The sequence below is a fragment of the Pleurodeles waltl genome, chromosome 8 (genome assembly GCF_031143425.1).
Source record: "Pleurodeles waltl isolate 20211129_DDA chromosome 8, aPleWal1.hap1.20221129, whole genome shotgun sequence".
NCBI classification, from domain to species: domain Eukaryota; kingdom Metazoa; phylum Chordata; class Amphibia; order Caudata; family Salamandridae; genus Pleurodeles; species Pleurodeles waltl.
In genome coordinates this window covers 1,511,584,982-1,511,601,360 of record NC_090447.1, presented here as the reverse complement: position 1 = coordinate 1,511,601,360, position 16,379 = coordinate 1,511,584,982, and the positions used below count along the sequence as shown (strand labels likewise).

Below are 16,379 nucleotides of genomic sequence, written 5' to 3'. Positions count from 1 at the left end.
TCTTCAATGAATTAAACCAGATGGTCAACGTTTTACACTGAGGGACTACCCCCAAAGTATTATATGCAAAGCCAGCAGCAGGATTAAAAGGACAAAATGGGAAAGTCTACTGACTGCATCCAAAAAGGAAAAACCTAGAACACATAGTAAATTATCTTTGATTACCCCTCATAGTGCTCTCAATCCAGATCTACACAATTCTGTACAAACATTGGTCTTTCCTGCTAGCCGATAACACCCTGTAAAAGGGCCTCACTTCTAAACCCATTGTCACACACAGCAGAGGCCATACACTACGGGACTCATTGTGTCATAGTTTCCTACCACCTAGCGCTACTGATATATGGTTACCTAAACCACCCTTAGGTTCCTACAAGTGTGGGCACTATAATATTTGTTGTTACTTAAAAGACAAGACAGTCAATTTCCAATACAACACCAAGATTCCATACAAGATTCACAAGTTCATCAACTGCAATGCCAAATATGTGGTATACTGGTTGATATGTGTGTGTGTGTGTGGCCACACCTATGTTAGTAGTATCATCAGACCATTAAAAGAGAGAATCCAAGAACTCATAAGGACCATTCGCAACAACACCAATTACCCCTTTGCCACACACTACAACACTGCCCATGGACAACGAGAAATCTTAGGCATCACCGTACATGGTATAGACACAGTAGGTGCACTACCACAGGGTGGTGACAAAACCCTGACCCTAAGAAGTATGGAAAGCAATTGGATCATCAAACATAGGGCATTAGAAGAGGGTCTAAACATGGAAAAAGATCTACTTGTGTTCCTTTGACTAATGTAAGATTTCTGATTGTTCTTTATATCGTGTGGCTAACCATAGGAACAATTTCTGTGATATGGTCTCTTCAACATAAACAAACTGCAAGGAAATGTCAGCTCTGATAGCAATCCATGACACTATATTCTCACGCACACATCGACAAAACTATTTAAAGACAAGCTTGAGAAATTACATCATATTGACAGGTTCTGAACATGGCAAAAGATACACACAACCCATTCCGTTTTTGTTTTTTTTATTTTTTTTTATTTCATGTGCCTATCCATAGTTATTATTTTTGTGATACGATTTCTCTTATATAAACAAGCTGCAAGGGAATGATTCCCCTATATTAGCTCTGTTTGAACTCTGTGATACTATGTTTCACACATACATGCGAAAATGTGTAGCGCACCAAAACATGCTTGAAAGTATCACTAATATACCTTCACAATTTCAGAGATATAATGTGGTTACATGTCTCAATACTCTATCTTAATTTTTTTTTTAAATACCCGGCTAAAGGTTTTGTCAATGTTTTTCTTTTAAATATGGATACCTACAATATAATCCATCATAGGAGATACACACTTTGTTTCAAAACACAAACTACTGTAAACGGTGTTTCACGTAACTAATCCACTACAAGATGGTGCCTATGGCTTTTTCTCACTTCCTGCGGTCTAGTCTGCTTTCTGTTGCTCTTAAATGTCGTAAATAGCACACTCGCTTACTAACGCACCAGATACGACCGCTTCACTCTACACGACACGGACGATAAGGTGAGCTTTCTGATACTCTGGATTGAGGGAACGGGGTAGAATGGCTACGCTTACGCTCTTTCTGGCACTCTCGTTTGTACACACTTTTTGTCATACCTAATTGTTCTGACAATATTGGCAAGCGCGATAAACTGTAAAGACTGCAACTCCTTAGGTAAACTTACAACCTTCTAAATTTGTTTATTTTCTTGATAAAGACTAACCAATATGAGATCGTCCCTTTACCATGGCTGCTCCTACTTTATAAATGCACATGACAATAATTGACTTGGCGTCATTTCATTCAACTTTACCTACCTTACTTATAAGTGGTTTTCCTTCTAGCATGGAGAACACCATTCTCCTAATTTTCCAAATTTTTCAATTTTTGCAATTTACCGCCACCTCAATATTGTCATGCCCTACATAGTCATAACATCGTCTTGAAACTTTCCATGGGCCACTTTACTTACTAATTAGGGTGTCATTTTAGGCTTATCATGGCCATTTGCTACAGATACCTGTTTTGAAAAATGACAAAAAAATTATTCCTGGTATTCAGAAGACAGATCTTGAAAGATTTTTTTTGCTGTCTCTTATTCCAATTGGGGGAATATGTACCTCCCACCATGTATGGACACTATCATCAAAAATCTATGGTATGTCGCTGTTTTTTGTTGTTTTCTCCAACGTCTAGTGTTTTTTTTCACACATGGTCTCATGGTGGCACTATAGATTTGCGTTCTATTAAATGCATGGTTTCTGTGGCCTAACGATCCAGTGACTCCAGGCATGTGCTCTGCGTGCATACGATCTCTGGTTTTTCACTCTGCGCTTAACTGTTCGCTATCCTTCGTACTTAATAGAGATAACATCCATTCCACTAGAGAGCATGATCCCCTAAGAGGTTTTCTTTCTTCACCCAATACTTGTAAATACACATCAAAAGCTCCCTGTTACCGTCTGTTAAGTTTTTATTGTATCCGTTCTTTGCATATTTGACCTTTGCAGCCTTGGAAAAGTCTAGATGTCGAAACACGTGTCGGCTGACATTTTGGAATGTACTGTGTCTTGAGAAGAATAAACCCTAATCAACCAAGAAAACGCGTATTGGACTTTGGTGTATACTGTATCACCTATATGGACATTGTGGACTACACCGGTGTGCCCTGGTATTCCTTGATAAGTATACCAGTTCTGATTGGCCTTCCATTCAGCACAATATACACCCTTGGTGGTTGGGTGTAAAACCAGTTTGGCACCCATTGTACAACTCTGTTTCTACAGGACAAGGAATTTCCCCTGAGAATCTGGCACATATGTTTGATGTGCGAACTTCATAGTATAAGCCACCAGTTTTTTGTATTATGGAACCGGGCCATGATGTGAGATGTTAGAGCAGAGGTACGCTTGGAGTTTCCTACCTTTGTTGCCCCATTGGTGAGCAGTCAGTTTTGATCATTGGAATACAGAGATTATTGTCAGTGACTGAAAAGGGAAGATCCATCTTCAAGAAGTGCCTTTATCAGTTATTTTGTTTTGCCATGTTGGCTAGATGAGCGTATTCATAACTCGGCAATATGCTTTCAATTCACATATTTTTATTGAATTTTATGTAAACAGAGTCTTCGTTACGGGGCAAAAAAATTAAGCTCTGTCCAAGTAAGCGTAGTATTTTCTTGCAATACCCTTGAAAACTACAGATGCTGGATTTGGCAAGAAGGAAACAGAAGGAGGACTATTGCATTTTGTTGCCAGTGTGAGAATTTCTTACTTAAACTTTATTTATTGGTTCCAGTTATAGACAACACACATCGGCCAGTGTGATAACTGTAACCTTTTTCTCAAGCCAAAAACCAGAGATGTGAAAACTGACCTCTGTTAGGTTATTGCAGGAGGCAGCACCCAATGATTTCAACTGCCTGTTGTCCTAGTTTTTTATTTCTTCAATGATAATAAAATCTTATTTTTGCTGACTTTGATTCTGATTGAAACCTATTCAGTCAGCGTTTGTAAGGCTACAAGCTATGCATCTGAAAACTCTATTTTTGCCTTTATCCAAAAGACACATCTAAACGCAAAGAAGAAAATGAGAAACTACAAAAAACTGTATTAGCAACTTCTTCGAGTGATCTGCTGTCATAAGGAAAAGATTCTCTGTTTGGTTCTCTTCCAAGTGAAGAAGGTTATACAGGACTTAGAGCACAGCAGAGGGTTGGTACTTATGCCAGCCAAGACACTCCAGCCTTTTTGGGACCTTTGTTAAGAGATTTCCGACTACAGCGGCATACTTGGCATAGATTTGAATAAGATCCTCAATTGCTTCTAATATCAGTTATCATGTGAGATTTTATCTTCCCAACTAGGAAGGCCTTCGCCCAGCTCTTAACAGCGCATAACCTGATGGACCCATCAGGACACTCCGCCCCAAAAAAACAAAGAATAACATTCATACTCTTGGATGTCTGTTCTTCTGTGGCATGGAGCTCAAATGTATGCTACTGCTTTATAAAATAGAACTTTCTGAGCTCCAGGGTTTCTGTTGCAAGCATCTCAGATCAGAAACCTTCCGGCAAAGGCTCAATAGTGACTCCCATACCAGGAGGTGAGAAGGGAGGGGGGAGTAAATATTGACTTATCATCCCATGCTCTTTGACCTCAAGCAAGACGTTGGAAGTTTAAACAAGATTGAATATATTTGAACTAAATTGCAGAGCAACATCAAGTACTATAGGATGGAAACGGTGTGTAGAGTGGTGAAACAATGACCATGGCATCACCACCAAAAGGTTGCAGATAGCCTAGATTAGAACTGTTGTGACTTTAATTGAAATCTTGAAGCAGCCTTACAGGTTGAAATTCTCTCAGCAACTAGTGGACCGATTAAGTACATCAAAGCACATGCCCAGTAAGACTTTTGCAGCCTCGGTCCCCTTTCTCTGCAGAAAGGGGAAGTACAAGTTTCATGAAAAAGGCAATAATGACTATGAGCGCATGCTGGGAGTCAGTCGCAAGCAAACAAACACATACCACTACCTCGCGATTGACCAAAAATATAATTAAACATGAGGGAAAAAGTGTTTTGGGACCCCCCCTTTTTCTCCAACCCCGCTTCACGGATCACCCCGAAACTTTCCAGACAGCAGCTGAAGTGAACGTCATATTTCTTTTAAAAAGTTTGTGAAGGTTCATCACATAGCGCCAAAGTTATTAGCAAAACATAAAATGCTTTTTCTATAGAAACTGAGTCCTAACTTTAACTACCTAGTGGCAACTGCCACTCTGTATTAGATATTCAATGAAAAAAGAAAGGTTAAACCTTACTTATATTAAGCAAAACTTATTTTCCCTATACTATACAAACCAGGTTTAAATTACACAAACTTAAAAAATTCAAATTCTAAAGTTATTGTTATAACTTTCGTTTACAATTTATCCACTACTGTCAAAGTTTTGTAAATAGCGGGCCTTGTTGCCCATTCTTTTCAGCTCGCTAACCAGACAACACTAACTATAACCCACCATTCTACCATGCACTATGTTGTGACAAATAGTATAATTTGAGAAGGTAAGTGTTGTTATGAATGCTATTATCTCATATGCTATAACTGATGTAGTATGCAAGGGTATAAACAGTACATGGAAGAGGCACGAGTTATAGTTTAGGTAGTGTGGCAAGTGAGCTGACCAGACCGTGTTTGCAGGTGCACAACATAGTAATTTGAAGGTGGTGCAAACATTATAAATTGAAGTTATAATGATAACTTTACAATAGTTACCGCTTGTGTATTTTACGTTGGGTTTCTATAGAACAAAATACATACGGTATTTCCAACTATAAAATATCCCTAACCTTTGTTTTTTCATTGTATTTTAATGGTTTTCTTTTGATAAAAATGTGTTTTGAATTGCAGTGTAGAGTGCCATTGATTGGAGTGTCATAACGCGGAGTGTAGTACAGTACAGTGCATGAGAGTGTCATAGAGTGGAGGGTTATGGAATGGAATAGAGAGGAGTCAGGTGGAGTTCCCTAGCGTACAAGAGAATAAAATGTTATACAGTGGAGTGGCGTGGTGTGTCGTGTCATGGGATGGAGTATCGTAAAGTGGAGCCGCATGTTGTAAAGTGTAGTAGTGTGGGGAACAGTAGAGCTCAGTGTTGTGGACTGGAGTGTCATGAAATGGCCTGTGATGGTGTGTCATCAAGTACAGTGTCGTGGAGTCGTATAGAGTGTAGCAGAGGGTTGAGGCATAGAGTGGAGTTCAGTAGAGTTGCATAATTCAGTATTGTGTAGTGCAGTAGTGTGGCAGAGAGTCTTGTACAGTGTAGTGTTGTACAGTGGACTATCACTATTAGTGAGGAGACAGTGACTGGAAGAGTGGTGAGTTGTTGATAGAGTTGTCTTGTTAGTGAGGTGAAAAGAGTGTGTAACGAGGTCCACTACTTGTAATAATTTGAAGGTGGTGGATCAATTGTAAATGAAAGTTATAACTATAAGTTTAGAATTTTTAAAGTTTTTGTAGTTTACACTTGGTGTATATAGGGAAAATATGTTTTCTTACTACTTTGTTTTTTTTCACTGGATTAATTTCAATTAACATGAAAAATAAAAATGTGTTACACATCATAGAGCCCAGTGTCGCAAGTGCGGAGTGTCATACAGTACAGTGGAGGAGAGTGTTGTAAGGTCTACTGTCATAGAGTTGAGTATTGTACATTGGAATAGGATAGAGTAGAATGTAGTAGCGTATCGTACAGTGTAATAAAGTGTTATATGGTGTAATGGCATGGTGTCGTGTGGCGGAGTCCGGTATCGTAGACTGGAGCAGCGAGTTGTACAGTGGAATGGCATGTCGAACAGTGGGGTTGGGTTTTGTAGACTGTCGAGTGCTTTAGGGTGCAGTAGGGTGAAGTAAAGTGTCATAGAGTGGAGTAGCATCAATTGGAGTGTTGTACAGTACAGTGGAGAAGAATGACGTGTTGTGTCATATGGCAGAGTAGCGCATCATAGAGAGAAGTTGAGTGGCTTGTTGAGTGTCATACAGCGTAGTACAATAGTGTAGAGTGGATAGGCATAGAGTGGAATACAGTATCATAGAACGGCATAGAGTAAAATACAGAGTTGTAGAGTGGAGTTGCATTCCGTGGAGTAGAGAGTCGGACAGTGGAGAGGCGTAGAGCGAAGTATAGTACAGTGGTGTAGAATGGGGTTAAGGGCCTCATTACGACCTTGGCAGAGGGGATTACTCTGTCCCAAAAGTGACAGATATCCCATCCGATGTTTTACAAGTTCCACAGGAAATTATGGAACTTGTAATATGGCAGGTGGGATATCCGTCACTTTTGGGATGGAGTAATTCCCTCCGCCAAGGTCGTAATCAGGCCCTAGGTGTAGCAGAGTTGAGTATAGTGACGTACACTGGAGTGGAGTAGTGTAGAGTGGAGTAAAGTTTAATAAAGTGGTGTGTCGTAGTTTACAGTGGAGTGCAGTAGAGTGGAGTGGTGTTGCATACAGTTGAGTAAAGTGGCATAACTGGAGTACAGGAGAGTTGTACAGTAGAGTGTAGTGGGGTGTCATACAGCATTGGAAAGTGGTGTAAACTACAGTAGAGCAGAGTGGCATACAGTCTAATTGATTTTTGTAGAGTCTGGTGTACAGTATTACAGAGTGGATTGGCAAAGAGTGGAGTAGAGTGGTGTGCAGTGGAGTACTCTGTCAGAGCAGAATGGAGAAAAGTGGGGTGCAGTGGCATAGAAAGAGTTGCGTACAGTATCATATAGTGGACTAGAGTATTGTAAAGTGGAGTAGAGTGTTGTACTGTGGCATACAGTATAGCACAGTGGAGTGAAGGGGTATAGACATGAGTAAAGTGTTGGAGAGTGGCATACATTGTAGTAGAGTGGAGTTGCATGGATTACAATAGTATGTACAGCTTCATAGAGGGGATTGTTGTATAGTAGCACAGAGTGAGGTAAAGTGTTGTACAGTGGAGTAGAGTCAAGTGGATTGGTGTAACGTACTGTGGAGTAAATTACAATAGAGTACATTGGTGTGTCGCAGAGTTGAGTGGCATAGAGTGGAGTTTACTGGTGCAGCATAGGTAATCAACTGCTATAAATTGGAGTGTGATCTCGTAGAGTGTAGTGCTGTGTCATATTGAAAAGTGTTGTACAGTGGAACACAGAGTTGTACATTGGAGTATACTGGCACAGAGTGGAGTAGAGATTTGGAAAGTGAAGTGTACGGGGATAGATTGGAGCAGGGTGCCATGAAGTGTGGTACACCTTTATAGAGTCATAAAATGGAGTGGCGCACAGTGGAGTGTCATATACTGTAGTGGCATAGAGTGTAATAGCATACAGTGGAATAATGCACAGTGGAGCATAAAAAAGTGGAATGGCATAGAGTGGAATAGTGTACAGTGGATCAGCTTAGAGTTGGTGGCATACATTGAAGTAGCTTAGAGTTGAGGAAACTTATCAATTGAAGTGGCATCTCATACAGTAGAATGCTGTGTTGTACATTGTTGGAAACTGTCGTAGAGTGGAGTAGAGTGTTGTACAATAGAGAGTAGGGCATGGAGTTGAGTTCAAATTTGGACAGTGAAGTGTACGGGGATTGAGTAGAGTCTAGTAGAGTGGCATAGAGTGTATTAGAGTTTTGTAAAGTGTAGTTATATAAAGTGGAGGAGAGTGAACTGGAGTTGGAATGGCATACAGTGGAATAGGGTAGAGAGGAGAAGCGTAGACGGAGTGGTGTACAGTGGAGTGGCATAGAATGTAATAGCATACAGTAGAGTGGTGTAAAGTGTAATAGTGGAGCTGCTTACAGTGAAGGGGTGTAGACTGGGGTGGTGTATTATAGGGTGGGGTAGAGTGTAATAGCATACAGTGGAGAGGCGTACAATGAAGTGAGGAAGAGTGGAATACCATATAGTAGATGGACAGATATTGAAATTGTGTACAGTGGAGTGGGGTAGACTGAAATAGCATAGAGTGGAGTGGCATCCAAAGGCCTAGCGTAGAATGGAGTAGGGTAGAGGTGAGTCGTATACACTGGCGATGCGCATACTTCAATGACATACATTGGAGTATATAGAGTGGCTTAGACTGGAATAGCGTATAGGGGAGTAGTGTACAGTGAAGTGGTGTCCAGTGAAGTGGTGTAGACTGGTGTGGCATGCAGTGGAATGGCGTAGAGTGGAAAATAATATACTGGAGTAGCATATAACGTAGTTACATACATTGAAGAGGCATAGAGTGGATTTGCATACAGTGTAATAGCATAGAGTGGACTGGCGTAAAGTAGAGTGGAGTTGTGTACAGTGTAATAACGTGGAGTGGTGTGGAGTGGCATATAATGGAGTGGTGTAGACTGGAGTAGCATACAGTGGAGTGTGATGCAGTGGAATAGTGTACAATGGTATTTTGTGTAGTGGCATAGAGTGGAGTGGAGTGGAGTGGAGTAGAGTGGAGTGACATATAGTAGAATGGCATAGAGTGAATAGCGTATACTGGAGTAGCATCCAGTGGAGTGGCCTTCAGTGGAGTGACGTAGACTTGAGTGTCATAGAGTGGAGGTCCATATAGTATTCGAACGTAGAGTGGAGTGGCTTAGATTGGAGTCTCGTACAATGGAGGGGCTACGGTGGTGTGGCATACGGATGTATGTGAAATTGAGCAGCAATGTAGATTATGGTGTGTAGAGTAACGCAGAACAGCAAATTGAGCTTCCTTGCATTTCTCCAGATTTACCAATAAAACAGGGCCACGCCTGGCGTTGCCCATTTGACACCATGCAGAACGCAAGGGCACCACAATCCCATAATACATCTTAGTTACATTTTGGGCCATGGTATACCATGATAACTTTGCAGTATACCGTGCTGCATGGTGATGATGAGCCAGTATATAATCGGGTAATGGTTTTTAGAGAATGAAAAGGCATCCATATTGTTTTTACTACACTTTGGCTGTGTTCAGTGCTAGGGCCTTAGATATAGGTAAGTAGTAGGTCCCTACCTATTACCACTTTATTCAAGTGATAATAGGTATTTAAAATAAGTTTATGGCCATGTACAGCTGTAGTTTCACAAACTTTTTTGTGAAATTCCACGAAAGTACCCCAGTGGCAGATATCATTAAGTTTAATTGACTTATACCTTAAAAATACTTACCCTACTTTACCACAGTACCCAAAACGCACCATCTCTGCACCATAATGTATAATCCTGCCAAATTTCATATAACTCTGTTCAGCCGTTTTCACGCTACGTCAAATAAAGTCTATGGAAAATGCATTGGTGGAAAAACATGTTTTGGAACACCCTTTTAACTTTACACCCCCTTAAGGATTCACTATAAAAACTTACATCATCTCAAAATGTAGAAAATGCTGTAGGTCATCAAGTTATGAGGGCGCTAATATTTGAGAAATTCCTATCTTTGTGAATACCAACTATAACTAATGAGTGTCAATCAGATTTAATGTGATTTCTTTCTTGTTATCTATGATATTTGTTTATTGGTTTATATTACCATATGACCATAAATGTGTCTTTTAGTTGTTCTTGTAGTAATTCTGGAACTTTACATATACATTCTAGTTTATTTTTTGGGCTTCCTTGCTGCTTTTAGTAGGGTTGTGATACACATGAAGCCGAAAGTGCATGAAAGCCAATCATTGTTATAAAAAGTATGAATATTATGTTTTCCCTAATGGCCAATACCGTGTTCTCTATATAGTAGCTTTTGTACCTCACTGCTAGGTTGTTTCTTCATTTTGTTGCACAGGAGTACATAGGGAAGATGTTTTTTTGGCTCGTTGGGCACAGTTCTATTTTGTGAGCCAGAGAGCATGCAAAGACAACTTGTGTAGATTAAGATGTATTCTATTAGTTATGTATTTGTTTATAGGTTTCCTTTAGCATGGGTCCATAACTGGGTATTTCAGTTGTTCATTTAGTAAAATCTGAAAATTGACATATGCAGTCTAGTTTATTTTTTGGGCTTCCTTGCTACTTTTAGTAGGATTGTGATACATATGAAGCCCAAAGTGAATGAAAGGCAATCATTCTTATTGTTAGTAAAAGTGAGATATTTGTTTCCTAGTGGCAAATTATCATATCCTCCAAATAGTGGTTTGGGTGGCTCACTGCTAGCTCAACTTTTCATTATTTTGCGCATAGGTGCATAAGAAAGATGTTTTTTGTTAGGCTTGTTGGGCCAGTTCTATTTTGTTAGCCATAGAGCATGCAAAGAAAGCTTAAGTAGATTAACATGTATTCTATTCATATGTATTTGTTTATAGGTTTCCAGTAGCATGTCACCACAAACGCGTGCCAGGTGTTCATGTAGTAAATCTGAAACTTTACATATGCAGCCTAGTTTATTTCTTGGGCGTCCTGGCTACTTTTAGTAGCATTGTGCTGCAAGATATCACTAAGTTGTTGGCCAGTATGACTTCATAACCACTTTATAACCACTTCATAACATCACTTCCAATAGCAAACAGAATAATCTGCATGGTCTAATGTACATTGCTGTGACATTTCATTACAGTCTGTTCAGCCGTTTTGCCGCTGTGTGAAATACAAAAGTCTATGTAAAATGCATTGGATTTCAAATGTGTTTTAGGACACCCTTTTTTCTTTCCAAACCCCCCTAAAACTTTCAATCCTCTGAAAATGTAACTGTTGGAACAGGCCTGCACAGTTTTGTGGAGATTCGTCATACGGGTGCAAAGTTATTAAGGGCCAAAAATCCAAGAAATCCCTATCTTTGGTAACCCTAACTTTAACAACAGAGTGGCAACCATCACTCTGTAATATATATACACTTACCCTAAATATACGTGCCTTGCATGGTAAAGGATTAGTGGTGAATGCATTGTGTGGTAAAGATAGCGGGTGAGGCTTGCAGTAGGCTGTTACTGTACTCAAATGTTTGACAGCCAGTTATCATTGCAGACCGAAGAGCTGCTGCAGATCATGAGATCGACAAACCACTTTAATTTGTAGAGCTTTAACTTAAACACATACTCGGGAGCCAGGCTGAAGTCCTGTTTCTTAAGGTTAGACCTTTGGTCGAAACGTCTTAACAGTAATGAGGAAAGTGGCTTCAACTCTCACACATCTTCCTGTTAAATTCTAACTTAATCTGAGATCCTGTGGGACAACATGGAGTATGGTATAACTTTATGGAACGAACCATCAATTTCCCCGTGTGTCAAACCATCCCCAGGAAGATGTGAGTCCTACTAGACTCTTTGGCCAAAATACAGATAAACGTAAGGAAGATGTATAGCTCTGATAGGAGGACTTTATTTTGAAATGTTATGTGCTGGTACACTGGTTTAGGAAGTCCAGAACGTTGCATTCACCCAATCTGCTCATGGAATTATAGAAGGCGATCCGAAGAGCCATGAACAGGCCTGAAATTACTACAGCTCTAGAGTAAATTAAGCATAAACGTCCAGCTGGTTTATTGAAAGGACTCAGATAACAAGGGTGCTAAATAGACAAATTATTGCTTTTCTGGACCTGTCTTAACCTTTTTCGAAAGTTTGAAGTGTAAAGAGCAGCTTTGAAAAGTATATTTTTCAGAGTGCCTTGAGTTAGAACCATGAATGGCGCCTGCCGTGCTGTGCCCCAGTCTATATGCAAATATTCTCCCTCTGAAGCAGGGCTTCAAAGTTTGAATATGGCATGTGTGCAGCCTCATGGGAACACAGATCTCATTCGAATAAAATCATCAACCCTCTCCTGATCCTGAAAAGGAAACTGAGAGATCATTTGACGTTGCAGGCTACCCTTGAGTTGTGGTTCCACTGATCTCTTTACAGGGTTCTAGAGATGCTGATGCCAAACGGGTCTCGTAAGAAGCCTCATACACTGTTTACCATGGCCCACATATTTTACCTAAACCTCAGTACTAGAGGATGTGCTATGGGCAATTTCTTCACACGATATGGTAATGTCTGAATGTTTTCCAACACTGGTGACAAGTTCTGCCGAAGATTGTTGACACCATAGACGTGACCTGGTCAGTTCCCCTCTAGTCCTGCTTTCGACAGTACCCTTAATTCATCAATTGATAAAACACTAGCATCCTTGGTGGATACTTGTGGGCATTGACTGATACCTCTGGGATTTACTGCAATATTGGAAGAGTGGAAATGGTAAATGAAGTTGGGAACAGACAAACTTAAGGAGACTTATAGGTCTTGCGAAGCGTGCTGCAAATACAAAGTCTGCTGCTGCATTTATGCAGGTCTGGAATGCTGCCTTGCAGTAATATGCAAGTAACTGCTCCAAAGTATTTCACTTCTAGTTGTTAAGGCAGCTGTAACTGGGTGCACAAGCTGGAAGGTGGGTTTTAAGGGGTCTGGTAGGTGGGTGTATTCACTGTAAATGTAGAAATAGTGTTTAAAGAGTGCACACACGTGAGATATGAAATACTATTCCAGAATTATTGATCCTACCAAAGAGTTGGGACCATAAGAGGGAGAGAGTGTGAGGTGTAAAAACACAGTTGGGTTGCTGGTGTTTAAGGGACCTGTAGGAATCCCTTCTCTACAGCTGCCAGCGAGAGTGTCTCGAGAGACAACTTTTTAGTTTGTGACATTTCTGCAAGGATTCCTTTGGGGATGTGGAAAGCGATTACTACCTCCTGTAGTGATAAGGAGATCCTGCCTCCATTGTCCATCCAATGATCCTGGATCTCAGATACAGACACTGCAGGGTGGCAAATTGGTTGTGCAGTTACACTGGTGTGACGGTGTGTGGCTGATGTGAGGATGTTCAGGCAGATTATGGCAAAGAATGAAAGAACCTGGGGAGCTGGCAAGTAGGCTAGATGTTGGATGCTTGGCTTTAGTCCTGGCTCCTCAGTGCAGCTCCCAGCATGCACCATTGCAATATGGAGGATGAGGGACATCGCTCCATGTTCAGAGGGTGGACCCCTGCCACTGACCCAGCACCCAGTTTGGTATCAAGCGCCAGTGCCCCAGCCAGGGATATAAGGCATACCCGACCACTCAGAGGACTCATATGGAGCACAGCAGGTATAGTACATCTCACTGGCTCACTTGATCGCTTTGCCTCATGGCTTTGCTGCCTGTGACCTTGTGTGAGGTAAGAAGACTCCTAAAAGCCCCCTGGGATGGTGAAGGTGCCAAAGCCCCCACAGAGTGGACAGAAATACTGTAGTCCCTCATATCACAGTTGCTTAGAGTTACTGTGGCCAGATTTAGATGTGACAATATTTGCTTCCTGGAATGATGGTGACCATTTCTGTGCGACCCTTCTACCTGCATGATTGTGGTGTCCATCTCTGAAATATCTTCGGTTGAAGTATCCCTTGTGAGCAAATGAGGCGGTCTGTGACAGTCCCCTGATATAAATATGGCAAAGTCTAGAGAGTGTGTGAGAACAAAAGTTACCAAATATGCCAAAAGAGGCCTAGTTGACTAGATGAAAGGAAAACATATTCCCAATGGAGTTTCTTGGCTAAGCGAACAGCTGTCAGTCTTTCTTAATCTGTTTGTGGACAGTTGAACTGATACGGAAAAAAACTTTTATTGTTCTGCATGAGTACATTGGCTTTGCCACAGCATGAGTATGGTTGATTTCTTTAGTGCTCACCACTTACGAGAAGTCGGTCTTTTTCCTCCTGATGCCATTTTTGGGGAAAGTTCATCAAATTGGTGATCTAAATTCTGCAACTACTTTCTACATCAAATTTAAATTTTGGAATCTTGGGCCTTGAGAAAGACAAGAGTCCTCAAAACACGTCTTGGGTGTGCTCGTACTGATTTTGGGACAAATAGAGTGAACCAATGAATTGCAAGAATATGTTTGAATTGGATACCATTTTCAAATAGAGAAAACAAATGAACTGGAGCATGAATTCAGGACTGTCAATCATGTTACTAACCTCCTTGTGGGTTCTATGAGTATTGGTGAAGCCTGGAGCTCAGAGCCCCGTGCTTGTGTAGGCCCATTGAGACCATCCTTGCTCCTTACACACACAGCCATGTGACATGATTTACTAATAATGTATTTGGGGTTCCTGGATGTGATGAACCAGGTGAAGGCCTAGATATATATCCAGTAATGCACTGTAGGAATGTTGAGGGACTCATAACAGTACACCTTTGCACGTGTAGCGATCCCTGTCAGTACAAGAAACTACTCCTGTACTGGTGTGCTCCAACCACCAGAACTACGATGAACCTCAGGATGGATTGTGGTTGGATTTCAGAGAACCAAAGTGGTTGCCGACGAATCCAAGTTTTGCTAAGCGAAGTCATTACAGACTGAGTCAGAAGGGATGCAGGATCTAGGATGTTTCTAGGGGGACTAGAGGACAGAAGGAGGCATGCAGGTGTGATGAGAAGGAGAGGTATAGAGTTTGGTTGGGGTGCGGAAGAGGTGAGGAAAGCAGAATGCTCAGGTGTCGATTCACAAAGGGCCTCCGCCCTCATGGTGGAGGCCCTGCACTTGTGATGCGGACGGGCACTTGTTGCAGGACCTCCGCAGTGGGTAAATGCAGTATGGAGGTCTCGCCATGAGTGTAGACCCCCATCACGACTGTGGGGCCTCTGCCATGAGTGCAGGAGCCCTTTGTGAATTGGGCTCTCAGTGTGGCAGGCAGGAAGGATGGGTGTGCCACCAGGATGAATCCACCATTCTGTATTGTTGCCGAATGAAGGTGGTCTGTAACAAAGTGGTCTGTGCTAAATATCACAGTATTGCAGATGCATGCGAGAGTTGCATAGGTGGAGTAAACGAATGGTGGGTTGAGAGTGGTCTTAGGAGAAAATCAGTGCTTGGTTAAATTAGAGGATTAGTTGCCCAGCGAGATTGGAGCACTCCAGTGTGGATGGTGTTAAGGGAGAGTAGAAGGTGGGATGCATGAACTCCCCAGTGCCTTTGAAGGCTGGGTAAGACACATGGTGAGGATGAGGGTCTTCGGATCATGATTGGGAAGAGGGTGCATGGATATAGGAGGTAACTGACGGTGAAGGCCGTTGTTACCTTTGGGGTTGGGGTGAACAGGAAGAGAAAATGTGGGGCTAAGGGCATGGAGACTTGCATCTAGACGACCAAACACACTTAGTAGACCCAGCTGCAGGACCGAGAGCATCCCTTGTTCCTTACTTCTGAGCATGGCCAGGGAGGAGTGGTATGTGGTCTTGGGTAGCTAGGTGGAACCATCTTTTCCTCTGGTCCTTCGTTCCCTGGGTCTTCAGCTCTGATCTGCTGCCATCTCCTCCGCCTGAAACCTGTAACAGTAAGGTACTTCTTGGTGCTGATGGTGAGGCCTTGAAGTCCACTGCTTCTCTTCTCATCGTGGGGATTTCTGTGTCAGAAGATGGGTGGTGTTGTTATTACTTTTTGTTCTATGGAGCAGTTGTTACATGACCACAGCTGGGGATTAGTAGTCGTGTTACACTACAGCGAGCTCTTTCGGGTGTTCTCCTTAGTCAACAGCTAGTATTCACTTGACAGATGAAGGTAAAAGATCTTGTTGCGTGGGAACAGCAGGAGGGGAGTGATGGAGTGGGAGACATTATCTGTTACTCGGGTTCCGCAGGTATGCTGGAGCTATTGGAAAAGCTACCGGTCAGCCAGAGCCCACAGTTTTTTCACAAAATCATTGATGGTGTATGTGGTCGTGCACATCCCAGGTTCCAGGACTATGGCACTGTTTGGACATTGGCTGAATGGCTAGGAGTTTTAGAAGAAACAACCCATTTCCTGGAGGCCGTTGTTGGTAAAAATGTTTCAGAAGAAGAGATAGTTCAGCAGTTGGA

The 16,379-nt window shown here is 41.7% G+C and overlaps 1 protein-coding gene across 2 annotated transcripts in view; it reads left to right on the top strand.

Moving 5' to 3' along the window:
• LOC138248844 (uncharacterized) overlaps positions 1-16,379 on the top strand; it is a 347,922-nt gene that overhangs the window by 70,856 nt on the left and 260,687 nt on the right. The window lies entirely within an intron of this gene.